The following is a 22,827-nucleotide window of genomic DNA, read 5'->3' on the forward strand; positions in this document are numbered from 1 at the left end:
GTTTGGCCAGCACCCGCGTCGACGCCCGTTCTAAATGGGTCAACGCCGGGCGCTCCACTGCTGCTTTGCATCCAATCAGGGTCCCCTTCAGTGAGATAATTCATAGTTATTTGATTTACATAATGTTACTGCATATGTGATTTGGGTATGAGCCGGTGGGTAGCGGGGAACAGGCAGATTATAGAAGAGGACGTTCGGCTAGCGAGGCAAATTGACCGGAAGAAGCGAAGCAAACCCCGGATTACGCGCAGCACCATACCTTCCCGGACTATGAAAATGGTGTTGTCCCAAAGGCAGAGGGAAGAGCTCAACAAGGCGGTTGCCGATTATATAGCATCCAATGGGTTCATGGAAGCTCTTGAAGCCTTCAAGAAGGAGACAGACATGCCTGGCGACATAGACAAGAAGTACGCTGGCCTTCTCGAAAAGAAATGTACGTCTTTAATCAGGTGGCAGAACAAGGTGATGGAACTAGTGAGTAGACTGACAGAGGCCGAGAAAGATTACATTTCGGGCGCACCCACACGGGAAAAGCGATCCCCTATAGAGTGGATTCCCAGGCCTCCCGAGCGGCATGCCCTCACGGGCCACCGGTCACCAGTCACCCGGTTGGCCTTACATCCTGTCTACAGCGTGGTCGTCTCCGCCTCAGAAGACGCCTCTATCAAGGTCTGGGATTACGAGACTGGAGACTTCGAACGAACGCTAAAGTGCCACATGGACTCCGTGGAAGACTTGGGGTTCGGCCACACTTGGAAGTTTCTAGTGTCTTGTTCAGCAGACATGATCATCAAATTGTGGAATTTCCAGACATATGAGTGTATTCGTACAATGCACGGACACGACCACAACGTGTCGTCAGTGTCCTTCCTGCCAAGCGGTGACCATGTGGTGTCCTGTTCGAGAGACAAGACCATCAAGTTGTGGGAGGTATCCACGGGGTACTGTGTGAAGACGTTCACAGGCCATCGGGAATGGGTGCGCATCAGACCATCAGAGTCAACTCCGATGGCTCCCTCTTGGCCAGGTGTTCTAATGACCACACGGTTCGTGTGTGGGTAGTGGGTACCAAGGAGTGCAAGCTGGAGCTTCCGGAGCACGACCACGTGATGGAGTGCATCGCGTGGGCACCCGAGAGCGCCCACCCGCACCTGGGGGGCAACGGCAGCGGAGCCAGCAACCGGAGGCTGGCTGGCAGTGGCGCAGGCCGGGCCCAGGGCACTGGACTCTTCCTGGCCTCGGGCTCGTGGGACAAAACCATCAAGCTGTGATACGTCAGCACGGGCCTGGCCGTATTCACCCTGGTGGGCTACGACAACTGGGTGCGTGGTGTCAAGTTCCACCCTGGTTGCAAATACCTGCTGAGCTGCTCAGACGACAAGACGTTGCGTGTCTGGGAGCTGGCACACAAACGATGCTGCAAGATGATGATGACGATGACGACCTCCTATCGATGGCGCTCTCCCACAGAGGGGGATGGGCCAAGAACCGGGCGGCAGGATACTTTAATGAAACTAAAATGAAAATGAAGCCAATCTGAAAAAGTAGTTTAAAAATAATACTACCAAAAAAACAAAAATGTTTGCTGAGCAACCGGTCAAACCATCTCTTGTTTTTGATAGACATAACTACGGAATATAAACTAAAGATCTGAAAGGTTGGGGTTCATTAGCACGATAATCTTTTAGTTGCTTGATGTAATCAAACACTGTGGAGCATACATCTCTGTGGCAGTAACCAAACGAAGTTCCGCCAAGTGATAAAATTACTGGTAGATTTACTTGTATTCCTAGCTTTTGTAATGGGGCTACTAAAAATGTTTTTCTCTGATAAGAATAACGATGGCAGAGTAAAAATGAATGTTAAATTGTTTAAATTTCATTGCACCAAGTGCATAGCGGTGACGCTTTGAGTCGAGCTTTGTTAAGGTAATAATTTAGTTGCGGAACTAACTGCACAGCGCAATATAGTATAAGTGACCTCTAACTGGCGAGATACATACCACTGTTTATTCCAGTAATAGCTCAAATGCTCGAAATCTATGACAGCGGAGGCCTATCTCGCTAGCCGATCGTCCTCTTCCCTAATCTGCCTGTTCCCCGCTACCCACCGGCTCATACCCAAATCATATATGCAGTAACAATATTTATGTATTTATTTTACCCTCAATGTCAAATGGCATTACAGGGGGGGGTGGCTTGTTACAAAAAATAACTGAACAAAAAGCAGTGAATATGGTTAGATCGCTAAAAGAGATCTCTTATAAATACAATATCTTCCAATACATTTATATATTATTATGTCTTAGCTAAAACTGCACAGAACCCATTTATACCATGTCAGCTAATTCAACAAAAAAACTTATTATACAATGTTAGCTGATGTATCACGGAACAAGTTGTTATCACTTATAGCGATAATGTCACCAGGAAGTCTGTTCCACTCTTTTGATGCTCGAGGAGAAAATGAATTGAAGAAGGTTTTGGTGTTGCATGAAGGGATGCCTACTTTAAGATAGTGAACAAAGCGGTGCGATATGTGCTAAGGGTGAAGAAGTAGTTCGTCATGCAGGAAGAGATGATGGTACGTGTTCAAAAACGGAATGCAAGAAAACTTTTCCTGGTGGAAATACTCCTGGTTCTGTTATAATTATACAATATAAAACGAATGGAGTTCTTCTAAACAAGTGGAACAGAAGTTACCAGATTATTATAGGTGGGGTCCCACATGGCTGTAGCATAATCTAGTTTAGAGCGTAAGAGTGTTTTATAAAGCTGCCGTTTTAAGCCACATGGAGCATTAAAAAGGCTACGTCGTAATTAGCCAAGTATGCGGGTAGCATTGATTATTATGTATTCAGTATGAGGTGACCAGTTTAGAATAGTGGTTATGTGAACTCCAAGATATTTATAGCAGTTATAAAAACCAGAAGAATGTAATTATGACAGTAAATAGGTGAGGTAGTAGAGGTTTTTGATAAACATATGATTTCGCAATGATTTGTGTTGTGGTCGATGACCTATTCTTCACGTACGCCAGTTAGAGCGTTAAAATCAGCTTGCAATCTGTTTATGTACTTATCATTAGTAGTTTCTTGAAAAATCACACCGTCGTCCGCAATAAAATGAACATTTGATGATACAACTGGTGAGAGGTATTTAATATAAATAAAAAAAGAACAGAAAGCCTGTGACAAATCCTTGCAGAATGCCGGAATGAAGTACGTGAAAAGATGAATTGTAACTGTTGCAGTAACGAGTTGTGGTCTCTTAGTGAGAAAGCACTCAATACACAGTTTGTTACCGTCAAGACTTAGTTTGTGCAGTTTGTAAAGTAGCAGTCTATGGCAAACCTTGTCAAAAGCTCTTGAGAAACCTAGAAAATTGCAGTCGGCATGGTATAATATTTTAAGAATCTGATGTAAGTGATCAGTGACTGCTAATAACTGTGTTTCACAACAATACTTTTTTACGAAAGCTACGTTTGCATTCCATAATTTGAAAAGTTAAAATATCCGAGCAGAAACAAAGGATGGGATAAAGATCGTGTGCACTCAATATTAATATCGTAATGAAGTTCATCGGCACATGCTAAAGATGAAGACGGAAATCGATAGCGAATTTCTAATATAATAATGTGCTTGCCGATGGCTACTATAGCTCAATCTAGTTCTAGTTCAGTAATAATATGGATACAGCAAGATGGAATGCTTTGTTGAAAACAATGCCGCCTCCCATCCGATCTAAATGGTATATGTGAAAAGGGTTTGCGTCATCTAAGATTTCTTGATCACGGACATGTGCATGATTGGATGTAAAAACAGCGCAAAATTACATACAAACACAAAAGAAGAGACAACAAGGTGCTGAACTTGCAAATAATTTTTATTAGAAGGAACACAAACATATATCAGACAGAGTACTTAGTCACATGGCACAACATGGTGGCTGCGCAGCTGAGCTAACAGGGTACAAAAAAGAATCTAATCACAAAAATCGACACTTACGTAAACACTCAAGAAAAGAAAAGCAAAAAAGAAATAATGATCCCATCTACTTGCAAAAACATGCGTGACCATTGGAAATAATAAGAATCGCTTTAACGCGACAGCGCTGAACCCAGGCATCCAACCTCATTTTCACCAAGTGCCTAGGACCGTTTGCTCACGCATCTTTCCCTCTCAATTTAAATGTGAAGAGACTCCATCACCTCTCTAGTACATTTGTCCGGATGGCCAAAGAAACAGTGCTTTTGTCCACCAATGGATGGCAGCCACACTCCTTGTAATAAGCTGGCAAGTGCAATCTGTGTTTGTATATTCGCTCTGTTTTTACAACCAAACACGAACCACCAACTACCCCAACTTTCGCTTCTCACGTGCATGAATCCACGTTTCAATCAAAGCAATTATCTTTGCAATGCATATATCAATAGCTAATGGTAAAAAGTTTTGTTTAGTACACTTCTAACGTTAGAAAAATGAACGGACACCTGAAGGTATGATTTCCTGTCACCTACCCTGGCACAACCCTAAGTAAATGCGTTCCGTTTAGGAGCCCGCGCATTATCTGTCACCTTTTGATAAATCGATGCGTTTTCTTACATCTATATCTTTATCGCACTCCAAAGAAAATACATGTAAAATCTTTAATTAGTATCAACTTGTAACGCAGCTTGAGTGACTAAGAACCGGGCTGAGCATTCCCAAAGTTGTTAAGTTATCTTTTTACGCCCCGCCGCGGTGGTCTAGTGGCTAAGGTATTCGGCTGCTGACCCGCAGGTCGCGGGATCAAATGCCGGCTGTGGCGGCTGCATTGCCGATAGAGGCGGAAACGCTGTAGGCCTGTGGGCTCAGATCTGGGTGCAGGTTAGAGAGCCCCAGGTGGTTGAAATTTCCGTAGCCGTCCACTACGACGTCACTCATAATGATATGCTAGTTTTGGGACATTAAACCTCACATATCAATCAATCATCATTAGGCATTTCTACGTGCCTGCCCCATAGCAACAGAAAATCTTCTCCGACTTAGATGTTTTAATTCTTTAGTTGATTGTGCAGTGACAGTACTTTCCTTTTTCTTTTGAAGTTAGGGAACTTGGCGACAATGGGATGGCATTTAGTAGGTGAGTGGTTGCCCAAATGGTGCACGCTTTTAAATGACTGTCTGGGAAAGCTGTGAAGAACAGCAAAATAGAATTAGTCAATTTTGCTTCGATGTGAGGCCAGGTTTTTTTTAGAGTCTGGAACTCCATGAAAGATCAAATTGTCCCTATTGAACCTGTCCTCTAGCTTGGTTAGTCTATATTGCACATGGGAATACTCGTCAGTTAGTGCTTTCACACTTTCTTGCATACTTGTTAGTTCTCCCATCATACTACCCAGTTTATTAGATTTTTTCTTCCAGTTTGTCTAGTCGCTTCCAGATACCTGTAATTTCAGCATGATGGTTTCTTTGTCTAGCTTTAATTGCTTTGACATCAGTAGCAAGCTCCGACTGATACTTCAAGCTCTTTAAAAAAACGCAAGTGCACATCTTTCAACATATGAAATAAAAGCTTCGTTTCTTTGACAGTGTTTATGGCTAAGTCTTTGTGCTGTGGTTCGGGTATTGGGCGCAGGGTTAGTTTCAATATCACCGGACAAAGCAAGGTGTAAGCCATTGAAGAACATTCGCACTGAATCTCGCACAACATCCGTGGGCGCGGTAAGTGCAGTAAACAGCGGTTGTTAGATCTTCTAGCGCGTAGTGAAGAAGTACACACCTGCATGGCGTCAAAACAGTGGCTTAGAGCTTTGCGAAGACCACTGCTCTCGTGCCCACTGAAGGCGGCATCTAGGTGTTTCTTCTTAGAGCTGTCCGTGGTGATTCCTGTTGTTGTCGATGGGTCTGGTTGATCATCAAAGAGTACCCGGGGGAGAGAATGCTCCGCATGTGTTGAACGGCTAAACTGACGAGGTTTGTTGTCAATAGCGGCGCACCTACTTGGGCCAAGCCAGCTGAGCAAGTTGACAATCACGGCAGGATAATCGCAAGCAAGGCTTGCATGGTGAAAAAATAATGGCTTAGAGATGTGCGAAGACCACAGCTTTCGTACCCGACAATTCTCCGCAGTTGCACTTCACCACCTTAACATTTTAAGCGCACCAGTTCGAATTGGATTACGAAGTTCACACTCGTCCGTTCTTTTATGTTCGGAGCCCGGAAGCACAAAAATTGCAAATTTGTGTACTACATATCATTCCCATGGTCGCTGAACAATCGCAGCACCAGAGTCTCTTCTAATTAATTTTTAAAAAACTAGAGATTGCGCCACCTTATAACGCTGAATCGAAGTAGAGCGTCATTCACAAGCGCTCACGAACGTCGAAAGGCATTGCTCCATACGGTCGAAAATCAATCTTGTAGACCACAGCCTCTAAAACACTGCGGACCTGATATACACTTCAATGCGGAACAGACCCCATTTTCGGGAAGGACAGCACCCTAAGTAAGACTTCGCATTCACCGTGAACTCTAAGTAGGCTGGTCGTGCAAAACCGTCCATAATTAGAGGTGCACGAGCACTAATGAACACGTGTGCAATGGCTCGTGTATGGGACACGTATGCGTTAGCTAAACAGCATGCGCTTGAAATAATGAATCACCTATACAAAAATCAAGGGGCTAAGCAAGTCACAGATCACTTCCTCTTCACGGATCGACTGGTCAAAGTATAGGTCATCCACAAAGAAGCAATATGAGGGAAACCAAGAAGGTTCTCTTAAAATTCTAGAAGGTATAATGAAAGCCGCTATCCCAGAGGCAAAGTTTAATTGTGGAACTTTGTCAAATTTTAGCGGATATGAAGTGGAGTAGGAGCGACTTCGAGCAATTCGTCTTCACGCCGAACGACGTTATAGGCCCACAAAATTTATCTACGGCTTAATGAAGACGAGACGTCTACAAAAGAAGACTCAACGTCGAACAAATTCTTTACAGTCACTACGATGAAAGTCATCATGTGAGTCGCTCCATCCCTACAAACCGCTTTCGCAAATATGGAGAATAATCCGTGGCCTATGAACATTGCCACAACAACATCGCCCATTCAAATGCCTTGCTCTCCACCAAAGCCGACGTGAAATCGATGTAGCAAAAGACTTATGCGCTAGGGTTGCCAACAAGGGGACTGCAATCATCGTGAGTAAACTACGAAACGCACCGATGTCCAGAGACACTCGGATGGACATTATGTTTTCTCTAGAGGAGCTTGAGGCAGCATTGGCCGCAAGCACTCGTCATCTCCTGGACCCGATGGAGTCACGCAACCCTTGCTAACCTAGGACAAACAGCTCGGCGTGCCTTTTTAGCTGTATACAAAGAGTCGTGGAGCAACGGTTTGGTTCCTCCTTCGTGAAAATGCAGCCGCTTTGTGCCCCTGCTCAAACCAGGCAAATCGCCATTGGACATGGTCTCTTATCGCCCCATCGCGCTTGCCAGCTGCTTTGAAAAGGTGATGTAGAAAATGGTGCTGAATCGCCTAGAGTGGTACCTGGAACATAACATATACCCCGATGCTTTGACTGGCTTTCCACGGGGATGGTCTTTCATAGACAATGTTGTTGACCTTGTAACGTCTCTACTAAAGCAGAAAAGCCTAAAGAGATTATCAACGGCAGTGTTCTTGGATGTTAAGGGTGCATATGACAATGTATTGCTTGAAACCATCTTTGACACCTTGGGCAACATTGGAGTGGGGGGCCGCGTCTACCGATTGTTCTACAGTTATTCGAAGGACAGAACCTTCTTTGTTAAGACAGAAGATGGTGAAACAAGGCACCATTATACTTATCATGGGGTACCTCAACGTGGGGTCTTAAGCCCCATACTTTTCAACCTTGCGCTCATCGGCTTCGTTGACGTTCTGCCGCAATCCGTGCAGCTCTCGATCTACGCAGACGGCATCTGCATCTGGGCATCAGTGGTCACGCTTCTACACGAACGAGGCAGGCTTCAAAGAGCGGCTACACTGACGGCAAACTACCTTTAAGGACGAAGACTTGAGCTGTCCAATAAGAAATCTTCACTGGTTGCTTTTTTTGCGCAAGGCAATGACCCCATACGTCGTCCAAATTAATAGACACACGATCAGCTATCAAAAAACACGGTTTCCTGGGAATAATAATAGATCTGGACTTGTCCTGGAGCCCTCACATCGCTTTCGTGAAAAAGAAACTCACCATGATTACCCACTTTCTAAGGTTTCTTGCGGCAAACTCTTGGGGTGCATTGGTGTACGAGCCATGCTTCAACTTTACACTGCACTTTTTCTCAGTTTCATGTGCTATAGCCTATTGTGTTCGGCAATACTCGAATAACAAACGTACGTGTCCTCCAGTCAATAAAAGCTCAACCACTGAGATTATGCCTCGGGCTTAAGAGATGCGCATCCTCAGCAGTGACTGTCACAATCGCTCATGAACACCCTATCACAACCTACAATCGTGTCGATGCTTTAAGAAGGCACATAAGACACGCCGCCCGGTTTCAATTGCATCACCTCGCCTTCTTTCGAACTTCCAGTCCACGCTCTGCGTTCTGCACTATTATTGCTCTACATCACATGGTGATTCCCGCAAACTTCAGGCAAGCAGGAAGACCGTCGTTTCCATTGTGGTGTCAACATCCACTGGAAGCCATGACAGCCATCCCCGAAATACGACAGAAATATTTGTCAACCTTAGCCCTAAAACAAACAACATTACTGTTTCTGTTTGAGAAACACAGTGGACGCATTCACGTTTACACAGATTGGTCGATTATTTAACCAAGCTAAAAACAGTGCAGTGGTGATTCCAGATAAATCCGTCACGATATAGTTCAAGACATCGCATGTGACATCATCCACGACTTCAGAACTCGCCGCCATTCATGCCGCCCTGGAGTTCCAAGTTGTAGAACCGCAGCAGACATGGCCAATCTTATCGGACTCCAAAGCAGCCCTCCAGGGCTTTGCCTTGCCATATCGTTATGGACCAAAAGAACAGCTAGTTGCTGCAAAAAGACTGCTTCATAACTGGGCTATAGAGAAACACCATGACATAGCGTATCAATGAGTACCGGGCCACTGCAGCATCGATGGAGACGATCGTGCAGATGAAGCAGTCTGATCTGCTCATAATGACGCCCCTCGTGCAGCTATACCATTGTCAAGAACGGATGCCGCTACAAGCCTAAGCTTCGATCACTTGCACGAGAACTAACACGCGCTCAGTGGAATTCACCGGCATTCACCAACGTCCGCCTTTGTAAATTGGAACCACACCTACAGGTCTGTCTTTCATCAGGAATAACCAGAGCTGAGGAGCTGAGGATTGGGGTGGCCTTTAGGAATGCCTATTTGTTTCGAACCGGAATGACCAGAAGCCGGACCTGCGACAACTGTGGCGGCGCGGACACATTTTCCCATCTTCTCTGCGAACGTTCTCGCTTCAGTGCGCCAAGAAAAGAACTGTCGAAAGTTTGAGACATACTATACAATCGCCAATTGTCGGAAGAAAGGGTATTGGGACACTGTCCGAGACTATTATCGGCACGCAAGGCGACAGCGTTGTTGCACTTCTTGCGGGCAAGTGGTCTAAGCGTTCTTCAACGTCTCTTTTCTCTATCCTTTTATTCCCCTTACCCCCTTCCCCAGCTTAGGGTAGCCAGCTGGTCTGAGAACTGGCTTACCTCCCTGTCCTTCCTCCATAATTCTTCCTCCTCCTTACGAAGAAGAACTGCGTAGAGGAAAATCGCACAGCACCAGGGAAGCAGTGCCTTCTGGGGATTCCACAGGAAGCACTGCCGTTTCAGTGTCCTACGCCTAGTTATTAATTTACGCATCAGCACTAATCGACCATACGCATCTCCATTCAAATGTACACGTCATTTGTAATAATAAATGAGAAATTTGGCTACTTTGAGTGCACCTCTCTATCTATCTATCTATCTATCTATCTATCTATCTATCTATCTATCTATCTATCTATCTATCTATTTAGACGCTCGCGACTTTATGCTCTCTTGACCGTTTCAATAATGGTATCATTACCAAAATTGGTATGGCATAACATGACTGTATGACGAATATTACTGACTAGTCATGACATGAAAATAATGACATGTATGTCGTAAATCTCATAATTTGCATTTCATTGTGTTGCTGCTCCTGTGGTGGTTTCGTTCAGATCAGAAACTGGTATGGTACGACATGACTGCTTGGCGAACGCAAGTGACAGCCCCTTACGTGGAAATCATGAAATGCATGTCACTTAACAAACTGACTACATGCCACACTCATGATGCCCTCGTGGCCCTTTCACTAGCTTCAAACATACCAATTTGGTATTACGTAACGCGAACGGACGACGAAGATAAATGACACGTCAAAACATGATAATCATGACATGCTTGTCATGTGAAACATCACTACTTGCTACGATCATAGTGTGATCGCGGCCGTTTCGGTAGCTTCACATATCCTAAATTCGGTATTACGTGAAATGCATTTATGACGAAGGTAAATGACACGTCCAAACATGATAATCATGGCATGCGTGTTGTGTAAAACATGACATGATAGGCTCATAGCACGCTGGTGGCCGTTTCGCTAGCTCAACATATACCAAATTTAGTATCACGTGACATGAATTGATTACAAAAGAAAATCACACGTCCAAACATGATAATCATGATATGTGTGTCACGCAAAAACATCGCTACGAGCTACGCTCCTAGCGTGCTCGCGTCCGTTTCGCTAGCACCACATATAAAAAATTTGGTATTACGTGACGAGAATGGATGACGAAAGTAAATGACACGTCTAATCACGATAATCATTACGTGCGTGTCATAAATTATGACTGCATGGTCGTTTCGCTAGCGCCACATATACCGAATTTGTTATCACGTGACGTGAATAGACTACGAAGGTAAATGACATGTCCGAACATAGCAATAATGACATGGACGTCATGTACGGCAAAATTTGCGTCCGTCTCGTAACGTCGTACTGATATTAAAGTGACATATCAACCTTTTACAGGCGTGCTTCACATATCCGCGATTCCCACGGTACGTGGGATCTGCCAATATTTTTGTCACCTGAACAAGTTCGAGTTCCCAATAAAGTATTTCACGGAAAGCACCACGATACTTCAAGCGAAATGCAGCAAAATTTAGTAACACCGCACCTGTAATTATCTCTATTGGCACGACAACGTCAGTAAACTTCACATAAAATTAATTCCGGTGCGCACATTTTTAGAAGCTTTGATTTGGTTGAATGTCTGATTCTCCTGTCATTGTATAGTGCTAATAAACACCTCAGCACTTTCCCGTTAGTTAGAAGTGTCTGTATCAGTACGCAAAGTAGGCGCAGACGTTACAAATGAAGCGGGAATAATGACAGATTGGCGTGTATGGACTTCCGTATGTAACGTTAAATATTTGTAAAAAAGGAGAAGGTATCGCAACATCCATCCACGTGAAAAGGAGACCTAACCCGAGTGCAGGTGTACGTATACTAAAACAAATAAAAATAATGTGAAACTAGTAAGAGATAAAAATAATATATAAGCAAAATGATACGTATTCGAACAGAAACAAACATGGCATCTCACTAAAGAACGATGTAAACCATTACCCAGTTCACAAAAACATTCGAAAAAGGAGTATTGTAATAATTGGTTTTGAAGTATCGTCTAGTCATTTGGTAAATATTGAGGCACATGGCCAGCACATTCAGTGAGCTTGAAAAGATAAATATACAATTTAGGGGCACGCCAACTAGTGTCCTTTCTGAAAAAAACGAAATATGAACAAGACGAAAAACATTTGACTCATAGAAAGAAAGGAGAAGAAGACCCTATTAATTGAAAATATAGTAATTATGTCAAGATAGTTCACGTACGTCTCAATAATATTTTATACCTATGAACATGCTAATAAATAACTTGCTAATTAAGACTGTGATTCATGCATGGAACCTTGAAGTAGTATAATACAAACACCGAGTTTACACAACAAGACAGACAACGTTCAAACTGTTTTGCAAGTGAAAGCCTTATTCAACAAAGATTCCACCACGTTATCTTTAAGACGTGATCGTTATAGAATTGTGTTCATAATAACGTGACATAAGTTTTTTGAGACCTGTATGAGGCGTACTGCCAAGCTGTCTCTCAACTTTCCTTTTCCCTTTGGCAGGCAATATCTTGGCTCAAATAGAGTTAATAATAACAAACTAACATAGGACCACTAGTAATCAAGGATGTCAATGCCTTTGATTGGTCTCATTTTTGTACAGACCGCAGTTCTCGAAACAACTTTACACAAGTAACAAGGGGATAGATGGGAAGTTAAAGGTAATTTGCAATAACTCAGCACGCACATGAACGAAATTAACTGGTAGTAAGAGTGAATTTCTGTTTGTGGTATGTTGTCGGTGTTAAACTTGCACAGATCTCTCTCTCAATCCTTCAGGCCCGCTACAAAGATTGGTTTGGTGTTGTGGGCGTTACCTGTTCCTAGCCTATTGGCAAACGTGCCACAAATGGCTTACAGGATGCTGCTCTTAGGGTCTAGATTACAGATTGCATCAATCCATCACCTCGAATCTATTCCGGCGATAATATTTGCTTCCGCCTAAAACGCGAAATAAAATGAATTGTCGAAAGACATCCGAAAGGCTCTTTGTAAGACACTCACCATAGATAACTGTAATGTATAGACAACTGTATTTTGTTTTAATTGCATTTCTCTGCTTTAGTATCTACTTCTAATTTCTAGCTTTCATCAGTGTCATTGCCCATACGTATACAGAGCATATTATTGCCATTTATTGAGATATGTCCCCATATTTGCATGGCTGGTGCAAACCACACAGTTCCCGTTTCTACCCGTTTGAACGCAGCTGCCATCTCAGGAAAAATCCCCCTTACTTAAAGCCAACTAGTCCTCTGCCCCCCCCCCCCCCCAAAAAAAGGACGTCATACCGTTGCCGAACATTTACGAAAATATATCACTAAGAACCCTAAAACGTATTTCTAAATTCATTCCAACACATAAAACATCGAATACAAGGAGCTCCGAAATATAGAAACTGCCGAGGTAAAGAACAAATGATACCTATCAGATGCTACGACATCGACTACCCTATCACTGAAACAAAAAATGTAACACTTAGTATTGTGTGGTGACATAAACATGTATGTAACTGCAAACACCTAAGTGCTAGGAATTATAATACGGTGGATTTATTGCATAAAAATTGTTTCCCTATTTTTTGTAGTACGCCTGCAAAATTTGGTATAGGCATTGGAATGCAGTGTTGTGTGTATTATGTCCCCCCCCCCAAAAAAAATGCTGTATATGTCGTGCTTTTTCTTTCTGTTTTAGAGTGCACCCCGTGCCCTTAAACACCCGTTCCGGTGTTAAGCGGCGTCGCTCCTGCCGTCGCCATCGGTGGCGTAACCACGGTAACGTATGCGTAGCACAGAAATTAGGCAAGTCACACTAATGTGCACAGCACGTAGAAGTGTGAAGCGTCGATGGTGTCACCACTCAAACAAGTATGTGCCACAGGAATTGAGCAAACCCCACTACCATGCACGGCTATTGCGAGCGTCAAACTAAAATGAAGTATGTGCCAAATGAATTGGGAAAGAAGCAAGCAAAGAAGAATTCTGGGCAAGCCCAAGCACCACGTAGAGCAGGCGCGAGTATCAAATGAAAACAAAGTATCTGGCTTCGGAAACGGGCGAGCAATGTTGGATAACAACTTGCTGGTAGTGGTTGCGTACTTCGACATTGCGCACTTCCTGCAACTCACATGACCCACACTTCGGCCCAAACCGATGTTACTTTTGGAGAACCTTGATATAGACAGAAAAACAAAAGAGACCTATTGTTCACAGTTATGCGCAAGAACATCCCGTTCCAATTCATCGTAACGTATCCAAGTCATGAGACGACCTCACAGAACCCTTCCATATACCCCGTCTTTGGCAAACAGGCATTGATGGAGAAATTCATTTCACCCTCGACGAAGCTTCCTTCATTACATTGCGAATGGCAAACGTGTGTTCTCATTAAAAAGAGTTGCGGAACTTAAGTAGAGCTGCGCAACTGTCAACGCATACATACATATCTCTTCCAAATTGTTTTTCTCAACTTACCGCAAAACCAAAACACCTAAACAGCTGCGCTCCGAATTCGTATAATGCAGACGCTTAATCGTCGGCATTCTTTTCTTTTTTACATCGTTTGCTTTTGAGATTTTCATCGTGTATTGATGACCATTAGCATGTATTTTCAGTGTTCTGAACATCAACGTACCATTATTTCTATTTTAGTGTTAAACTGTTTTTTTTTATAAGTTCTTTCGTTGCTGCCTCAAAAATGGGGCTGTGAACCACGTGAAGCATCGCTGGCTTTTGATTCGTGGACGTTAAGATGAGTAGTATGTACGCTCAAAAAATTGGTTTGGCATAATTTTATTTCATCTATACACGTGTACAGCTTAAAATAACTGCTTTTCATTTTCCTGACGAAAAGATTAGGCGCAGAACCGGGGGTTGGTCGTGAAGCATGGCTAAGCTTCTGCCCCCGGTGATAACGTCACACTTCTAAGTAAATTTTACCTGGATGCCGAGGCAGAAATTGAACCCACATCTGTTCTTCAGAATAATAGCCCCAACGCTCTACCGAAGAAGCCCACACCACACGCATACTTATTTTTCGCATCAGTGTCAACTAAATTTCTCTCCATGCTATTAATCAACTTGATCGGGATCACGGCACCATAGAGTTTCCCATAGGTAGACTGGAGGCAACTGTGGTGCTAGTGTCTGTGCGAGGGGCAACGCAAATCGCTTCAGCCAGCATCGGAATGATGTGTAGTACACACGTTTGTCTATTATTCGTACCTTCAGTTCCACTTGACTTCGCGTGGCTTGGAGGTACTTTGTCATGAAATGACGATCAGTACATATACTTTAGGTGCGAAGCAGCTCTTTGACTAGCTTGTGTAACGCTGTCCCTCCGTCCACACTACTCCCCTCGCCGCAGGTGTTGGAGTGGTGCAAAGTAGCTCATGCCCGTCTAGCAGTGTGCCGTGACGTCTTTCTCGCACTCCAGCCGTGCGCTCGCCTTGTGTCAGCTCTCTCTCACTTCACCCTCTCCACCGCTCGCTGCACTCGAGCCCATTCCTCACGTGGACATCATCTTAACCGCGCCACCTCTCTCTATCTGTCGACGAGAAGAAGCCGTGAGCCGGCGCGCGCGCGCTATAGTGCACGCGCCTCGAGAATCTCGCAGCGCCGACAATGTGGACCGCCTGCAACTACTTGCCAGAAGATCACGCCGACGGGTAGGACGCCATCGTCGCAGAATTCCCGCTACTGTGTGCGTTCCTTTCGCAGATGTCGCTGGCGTTCCGAGGGTTAGTGAAGCCAATCGCGTTCGCGAATGGCGACGTCAACAACGACGAGGCGAGAACCTGGGATGCCGAACGATAGCGTCGGAGTGAAAGACCAGCGACACCGACTGGGTCATAGTCGAGAACACCTATCGCGTTCGATAATACATAAGGCACACGGGTAACACAGACGAGACGCGAGCCAAATAAGATGAGCGCTGCGTCTTCAAGACGTCCAGCCTCCCACACTCTAAGCCAAAAGGGTGTTAAAAAGGTGTGTGGTTTGTCCTTTTGGGGACTAATGGGGCTGCCACAACCATTAGTCTATTTAAGGAATAACGGCACCGCGGCTAGCAGTTAGTCCCCACTGACAAGCTCAAGGAACTAACATTTAGTCCTCACATTTGCACCTTAGTGAGTAACCAATAGTCCCACAATTCACCTCAAAGGACTAATATTTGGTCCTTACATTTGCACCCTATAGGGCAACTGTGAATCCCCACATCTACACGTTACCGGGCAACCGTAAGTCCTCAAAGTTGCACCTTGCCGGACGAACGGTTGATGCACTCAAGTACTCCAATCGGATGAACTTTGTATCCCCAGTTCAAACATTGCTTTTGTTGATTTTCCGCCAGGCCTAATACTTTTTCGTCTGTTTTTTTGCGCAGTGAGCAACAATAGCGCAGAAAAGAACACGCGAGAAAGCAGTTAGCCACCTATGTAAAAGTGCTTTCGCAGTCACGGCAACAACGAAAGAGAAAAGCGAGACATGGAAATCTTTATTTTTCTGCATACACATGAAGTTTCTCCATTCTTATAAGTGAATTCATGGTGAAGTGTTCAAGTCTTGTCTCTTTGTCACATTTTGTTCAATCTTCGTGTTGCATTTCCGACAGAAGCGATAGATAACAGGTATTGCAGACGCCAGCGCACGCAGCCTTCTGCCTGTTGTGTTCCCACGGCTGTACGTACAATAAGATAGTAGAAATAGAATAAGAATAAGAATAAGATTTATTTGATCTTGACAACTTCAAGAAAGGTACAGGAGCTAAAGGCGAACAACGCCTGACAGGGGCCCCGGTACCCGTAACATGTTACAACATCATATTACATGGCATAATAGTAGTTCATTGGCAGTAAACAAAAATATAAAAAAATCGTTACACATTTGATATACAATGCGTTAGGAATACAAAGTCTTTCGCATTCGTACGTCCACATAGTTACTGTGCTATTTTTTTTTTTTTAATAGACAGAGGCATAAGATAACAAAAGGAGTATTGATATCAGCACACAATCAAGCTCAATCAAACGCATGGAATGCAATAGTATACATAGATACATACACATACATCCATATATATATACATATATATATATACATACATATATACACACACATATATATACACATACACACATATATACATACACACATATATATACATACACACACACATACACACACATATATACACACATATATACACCTACATACACATATATACACACATATATATACACACATATACATACACATATATACACATACACATATATACACACATACACACACATATACCCACACACACATGTGTTGCAATAGTCATTCTCTCAAAGCCTGTGCAAGTAACAGTTCCTTCACCTTATTTTTAAATGCATTTCTAGTCGTGAAGAATTCAATATGACCTTCTAGCTTATTCAGGATCATTAGTACTTGGTGGCTGGTTGTTTGTGTACCATAGTTAGTCCTGGTTTTTAATGTTCGTCTTCTCTTCAGTCTCATGTCGTATGGGACTTCATTACTGCTGCTGTCGTCTAGATATAGTGCATTGGAATGTATATACTGCAGTAGTTTGAAGTCATAAACTTTGTTTGCTTGAAGCATTTGATATTTTAAAAATAACGGTGACGTGCTTAATTGGTACCATGGCCCCTGATAACTTTCATAAATGCGCAGTATCATTTTTTGTAGACGAATAATCCTATTGTAGTTGGTTTTTGTAGTGGTACCCCAGACCAGTATTCCGTAGCATAGTCTAGAGTAGAACAATGAATTATATAGGTTTTGCTTCAACCAGATAGGTATCAAGGGTGCAATTTTATACAAGCAGCCAACAGCTCGGGAGAGTTCAACGACTAAATTATTAACATGAACGTTCCACGAAAGATGCTCTTGGAACCAGACACCAAGAAACTTTTGCTCTTTAACCCTGGTTAACTCATGCCCTTGGAAAGTTAGAACTATTTCCCGGCTAAGTTGTTTGTTCAGAGCACGAAATATGACATAGTTTGTCTTTGCTATATTAAGCTGCAGTCTATTTTGGCCTAGCCAAGTCGAGAGCAACGCAAGGTACTCGTTGGCCTTAGTTTCCAAATCAGTTAAGTCTGTGGATTTAAAAAAAACATTAGTGTCATCGGCATACATAATAATTTCAGGAGAGTTTGCTATAGTTACAATATCGTTAATATAAACAAGAAATAAAAATGGCCCCAGTATGGACCCCTGAGGAACTCCTTGTGTTAGCTTTAGTTTCGATGATTTTGCGTTTTGTATTTGCACAATTTGAGAACGGTGACTCAGATAGTTTTTAATGAGCTCTAATGCTACTCCCCGCACCCCATACCTAGATAGTTTGTCGTATAAAATATTATATTTTATGGAATCGAAAGCTTTCTTCAAATCTAGAAATAAACCAAGTGTGAAATTTTTGCTATCTATGTTCGTAAGTATACTATCTTTGATGTAGCACAATGCTTTTTCAGTTGATCTGTTTTTCCGAAAACCATATTGGCTATTAGAAAGAATTTTGTGTTTGTCAAAGAAAGAAACCAGTCTTTGGTTAATCACACTTTCAAATATTTTCGACATAATGGGGAGGACCGATATCGGTCGGTAATTTGATAAATTATTTCTAAGGCCACCTTTAAATATAGCTGTCACCCGTGCTACTTTGAGTTTTTGTGGAAAAACACCAGTTGACAACATGAGATTAACAATATGAGCAACTGCCTCCGAAATAAGGTGGGATACTTGTTTTAATTCTTTCGCACCAATCTCATCAATGCCTGGTGCGACATTACTTTTCAGTAGCCTTATTGATGCCTCCACTTCAGCAGGAGATGTTGGTTGTAAGAATATTGTGTGTTCTATCATAGGTGTATCCGGGATATTAGTATCACGGTCAATGTCATTTGGCTCTTCATAACAACCGGCATTTATGAAATGTGCATTTATTGAGTTAGCCAAATCTTCAGCATATATAGTTGTACCGTTTATAGTCATTTCTTTTATATCACTGCACTGTTCCATTCTATTAGTTAGAGCATTTACCATTTGCCATACCTTCTTTGGGTTATCGTAAATGCTCTCAAACTTTGCTGTGTAGTAATTTTTCTTGGCTTTTCTTAAATCAGCATTCAGAGTATTTCGAATTTTTTTGTATCTACAAAACACTTCAGGGTCCCGACAACTAATGAATTCGTGGTATAATTTATTCTTAGCCTTTATGCGTTGATATAGACCTTTGTTTATCCATGGTTTCCTATATTTTTTGTTTCGCTGCACCATGATTTTCTTGAGCGGAAATGCATTGTCAAAACATTTATGGATCATCTCGAAAAACATGTCATAGGCAGTGTTGGCGTCTGCCTGGTCTAATATAATGCTCCAGTCAAGTCCTTGGACTAAGTTTCTAAATACTTCGCGCGAGATGTCATTTAGGTTACGTCGAGAACACATTTGCTCTTGAGGCTTATTTTCATATAAGGTGGCCAGTAAAAATACCGGCAGGTGGTCACTAATATCGGAAGAGAAAACGCCCGTTTTTATGTAGTCTGTGCAAAGGTTTGTAATGCAGACGTCCAGTAACGTGGCACTGTGTGTTGTGATTCTAGTGGGTATATCTACGTAATTTTTACAGGCATACGTGTCCAACATGGTAGTGAATTCCCTAGAGTACGTGTGTGATGATTTCAGATCAATGTTTATGTCACCCATAATAACAAATGAACCCAAAGTGAAAGAATTATCACACAGTAGCGTCTCGAAGAAATGAAGAAAGTTTACTTCCTTTCCAAGAGGTGGCCTATACACAACCACTGCGAGCACCTTGCCAATGCGTAGAGCTAAGCACTCGACGTCATCATTTATGACGGAAAGGTGAGGCAACTTTTCACAAGTAAGCGTGTCTTTGAAGTATATAGCAACGCCCCCTCCCTTCTTAGCGCTGCGGCACAGGTGCTCAGAATGGTACCCAGATATATAGGGCACTTCATTTCCGTGAATCCAAGTTTCTGAGAACATTATCACGTCAAATGATACGGTACAAGAGTGAAGAAAATTGGTAATCGCGTCAACTTTGTTCTTAAGGCTTCTGCTATTGATATGTAGAAGCGAAAAACGTTTTGCAGGAAGTGAGAATTCAGAATTGAAGGCATCAGTCGTGTAATAGTTTGTACCATGTTCTAGCTCAGGCATGGTGAAATGAGGGCAAAGATGTTAAAAAAGATGTTGCGCTAGGAAGTATGTCACTAGGCATTCAAAGCAGTATCAGCGCATATCTGAATAAGATCGGCCTGTGTGGCGATACGAACTACAGATGAGCCTTCATCCTTTCTAGCCAAAATTTTTCCGCTGTTCGTCCAGACGAATTTCCAGTTGGCAGCTTTCTTTTTTTGAATTGCGGCTGAAAGCAGTGCTTTATTAGCCTGTGTGAGATTCTCGTTTACGTAGATAGGCGTCTTCGCCTCACTTCCAAGCACTGAACTGTCTATCTTTTGTTTTCTGCATTTTGACAGAAACGCATTTCGTTTCTGTCAAAATGCAGTTAGGCACACTTCACAGATGAAGATGCACGCATATGACAAGTACGTGCAAGGTAATATAAGAACATGCGTGTAAAGTATGACACACAAATAACTTTACCTTCACATCTCGCACAGTCCTTCTGAAGCTGCTCTGACGAAAGAGATGGATGACAGGCATCGCAGACGCCAGCGCACACAGCCTTCAGCGTGGTGCGTGCCCACGGCTGTACAATAAGTATGTAAAATAGTGAGTCGCACGTGACAGATGATGAATACGAATGCATATGAGAAATACGTGTAGGGTGAAATAAAACATACGTGAGTTAGACATGCTAATAATACAAACGCGATATCACACATCCTCAAAGACTCATTTCGATCCCCGTAGCTCAGCAGCTTAGGAGCGGCGGCCGCAGTCACATCTCGGCGAACCACCGTGCCGCCAAAAAGTCGGTGAGTCCTAAGCGAGCGACGTCGTTCAGCTCGTGCAAGCGAACGCGAAACCAAACACGGCACTGCACGCGGAGTGTCTGCCGCCAGTGAATTTCGAACAGGAGAGCGAGCGCACGCTTGGCCGCCGCCACGAACAGCGCTGGGCTGGTTTTGCGCTAGCGCCGTAGAAATCGATGGTAATGCGGCCAATTTCCAAAAACTCGAGCAAATGCAGCGAGCAAACGCGAGTCCACCGCCGCGGCCAACAGATGGCACCGAGCTATTTGCGACCGACTGACGGGAAAGCCAGCAGTAATGGCGACCAGATTTTAATGAATTCCGACGCTAGCGAGGTCCCCGCCAGCCCGTGCTGGTGCACTTACAGCGCGCGAAATACTACGACCAAGCTTGTTACGAGAACCCGCAATGTGTTTTCGATTACTTCCAACACAGCGACGAGGTCTCAGCCCAATGTCTTTAGCCCGGAGCTCACCGCGGCGGCGAAGACAGGCGAGCACTCGGGAGGCCCACGGCAATGGCGGCCAATTTCCAGGCGGTCTCAAAGCACAGGCGAACTGCAGACGCCCAAGCTGACCTTCATGGTGCATTACGTAGGTGCGATATACAACACGACAGGGCCCGTTGCCGGCAAGCACGATCCGTATCGCACACGATATAAGTAGAGTAGAATAAAGAATGATAACCTACTTGCGAAAGAATCCAGCGCTGATTTCTGCCCTGAGTCGGACTGAAGTATACATATGACAGGCCTGTCGTCTTCTCGGCCGTCATGTTGGCCTTCCCAACTGTTGCTGTCGGGTGTTGGTCGTGACTATATCTAAGCCAGAGATATAGAGCGCGGCGTGGTGACGTGTCGAGACTTGCTCCAGAATTTATGGGTGCAGCGAAACGAAAAGCAGCAGCCCATGCTCATCCAAGCGTACACACGAGCACCACGTCGTAATTCCTAGATTGTCGAATCCACGCGGCCGTGGTCGAGCACTCCAAGCGCGATGCAACGCGAACCGTCGCCAGCAAGATACGGAGAAAGACTGAGCCAGGAGAGGAAGAGGACGGATAGTGACCTTGGCAACGCTTTGCGCAGTGCCTGCATTTGCCGGGGAAGGGGGGGCAAGCACTGTGCCGTGCTCCCGACCGGGCTGCAGAAATTAGGTGCCTTTCTCCTCTTCTAACCTCTACCACCATTTGCCGGGTGGTTCATCCCTTTGGAGCGTGTTTTCAGACTAAGTGGTTTACACGCAGCACGTTTCTCTCTGTGGTTGCTCCTCAACGGTCTATTCGTTCATCGCGCGCACCGATTGGGCTCCGTTACTCCTTTTTCGGGTAATTTTGCCTTAGAGTGCACATATTTGCGTTTCAAACAAACGTTTACACGAGTAAACGCTACACCGATTTTCCATTCAAACCGTTCGGCCAGCACCCGCGTCGACGCCCGTTCTAACTGGAACAACGCCGGGAGCTCCACTGCTGCTTTGCATCCAATCAGGGTCCCCTTCAGGGAAATGATTCATAGTTTTTTATTTACATAATGCTAGTGCATATATGATTTGGGTATGAGCCGGTGGGTAGCGGGGAACAGGCAGATTAGAGTAGAGGACGTTCGGCTAGCGAGATAGGCCTCCGGTCAACCTGACGAGCGGCCTCGACAAGTCGGGAGGATGGTCCGACTCAAGCCTCTTGTTTCCTCCTCGTGGCTGTGCTTAGTAATTTATTCATTCCTAAAAACAACGAGTTTGAAAGACGAACACACTTGTTTGTCACCACCACACTTCTCACAATTCCGCGCTTCGCCAGAATTGAATGGAAGAAGTGAAGCAAACCCCCGAATTACGCGCAGCACCAATACTTTCCCTGACTATGAAAATGGTGTTGTCCCAAATGCAGAGGGAAGAGCTCAACAAGGCGGTTGCCGATTATATGGCATCCAATGGGTTCATGGAAGCTGTTGAAGCCTTCAAGAAGGAGACAGACATGCCTGGCGACATAGACAAGAAGTACGCTTGCCTTCTCGAAAAGAAATGTACGTCTTTAATCAGGTTGCAGAAGAAGGTGATGGAACTGGAAATTAGATTGGCCGAGGCCTAGAAAGAGTACATTTCGGGCGCACCCACACGAGAAAAGC

General features: G+C 43.9%; 1 pseudogene; it reads left to right on the forward strand.

The window, feature by feature from the left end:
• Positions 1 to 262: 262 nt before the first annotated feature.
• Positions 263 to 22,790, forward strand: LOC119176938 (lissencephaly-1 homolog; annotated as a pseudogene).
• Positions 22,791 to 22,827: the final 37 nt, after the last annotated feature.

The sequence above is a fragment of the Rhipicephalus microplus genome, chromosome X, assembly GCF_043290135.1.
Source record: "Rhipicephalus microplus isolate Deutch F79 chromosome X, USDA_Rmic, whole genome shotgun sequence".
Taxonomy (NCBI): domain Eukaryota; kingdom Metazoa; phylum Arthropoda; class Arachnida; order Ixodida; family Ixodidae; genus Rhipicephalus; species Rhipicephalus microplus.